Genomic DNA, 1,819 nt, shown 5'->3' on the forward strand with positions numbered 1-1,819 from the left:
GATGTTTCTTGCTTTTTTTTAAAGATTTTTTCTTTTTCCATATCATATAATTTTATAAAAGACATGCTGAAACACATTTTTTAGATATCCTGATTTTATGAACAATCCAAAAAGTTTTTATAAAGAAAGTTTGTTAATTAAGATTTATTAAGATAAAAAATATTCCAGAAATGTTTTAGTTATAAATTAAATGTTCAGATAAAAGGAGTTGTAAACATATTTTGCTGGCATTTAATAATTAAATAATTGGGCCACATTCTTCTCTGATCTTGTTACTAAAAACAGCAATACAGTGATGTTTGTAATAATATGAGTGGTTCCAATATTATCAAGATTCAAGCAAGTGTTAATTTCTATTCACTATTTTGCTATTCTCTATCACAGCACATTAACAAAACTCTTAACCCACTTTCTACCTTGTTAAATCAAGAACACCTCAGATTTCAGTCATTTCCTTAACCTAGTTCCTTTCTTCAGATTTATAGGTGCTTCACTATCGCAACCATTTATAAACACAACTACGTTTGTGACATCTCTGTTAGGTCTGCTTGATCGAAGTTGACTTAGACAACACATCAACAACAACAATGATGACAAGTGCTCGTTGCATACTCCTTCATTTTCTGCATACAAGATTGATCCCTAATAAAAGTCATCATCTACTTGGTAATTAACTCTTTTACTAATGAAGGGTAACTATGTAGCTTATACTATTGTTCTTATGTAGCTCAAACTATTATCTTTACAACTGCTGATCATCATCGTCATCATCATTTTACATCTACTTTTCATGCTAGCTTGGGTTGGACGTTTTATTGGATTCAATGGGTGAGAGGAGCACTTTTGACTTCAGTGTCACAGTTTTGGTATGATTGCAATGGCTAAATGCCTTTCATAATGCCAACCACTTTACTGTGTGTACTGGGTACTTACAAGACTGAAGAAGACCTTGGTCTGAGAGGAAGGACAGAAGATATGGTGGTTGTTTTAAAGCGAGGTATTGTTGGGGGAGCAGGAACAGGTGAAGATTTATGGCCTCCATGTATTTTACACTGGTGTCAAGCAGTGAGAGCTGAGCAAAAACACACACACACACGTTAAATGATGATGATGATTTATGTGTGTGTGTGTATATATATATATATATTATTTGTTTCAGTCATTTGACTGCGGCCATGCTGGAGCACCACCTTTAGTCGAGCAAATCGACCCCAGGACTTATTCTTTGTAAGCCTAGTACTTATTCTATCAGGCTCTTTTGCCAAACTGCTAAGTTACAGGGATGTAAACACACCACCATCGGTTGTCAAGCAATGGTAGGGGAACAAACACTGGCACACAAATATATATATACATATACACACACACACACATATATATATTTATATATACGACGGGCTTCTTTCAGTTTCCATCTAGCAAATCCACTCACAAGGTTTTGGTCGGCCCAAAGCTTAGAAGACATTTGCCCAAGGTGCCACACAGTGAGACTGAACCCGGAACCATGTGGTTGGTAAGTAAACTACTTACCACACAGCCACTCCTGCGCCTATACAGCAGGTTTCTATGCATTTATCAAATTCACCCACAAAGCACTGGTTAGTCCGGGGCTATCGTAGAAGACACTTACCAAAACACTGTGATGGCACTGATCCTGAAACCATAGGATTACAAAGTGTGCCTCTCAACCATACATTCATACCTACACCTGCATGCACATGTGTGTTTGATGAAGAAGTTTGTTATTGATGTAAGGTATCATGAAAGAAAACAACTGAAGGATATGTAGAGAAAATTGGTGATGTTGTGACTAAACAGT

Source organism: Octopus bimaculoides, chromosome 2 (assembly GCF_001194135.2).
Source record: "Octopus bimaculoides isolate UCB-OBI-ISO-001 chromosome 2, ASM119413v2, whole genome shotgun sequence".
Classification (NCBI taxonomy): domain Eukaryota; kingdom Metazoa; phylum Mollusca; class Cephalopoda; order Octopoda; family Octopodidae; genus Octopus; species Octopus bimaculoides.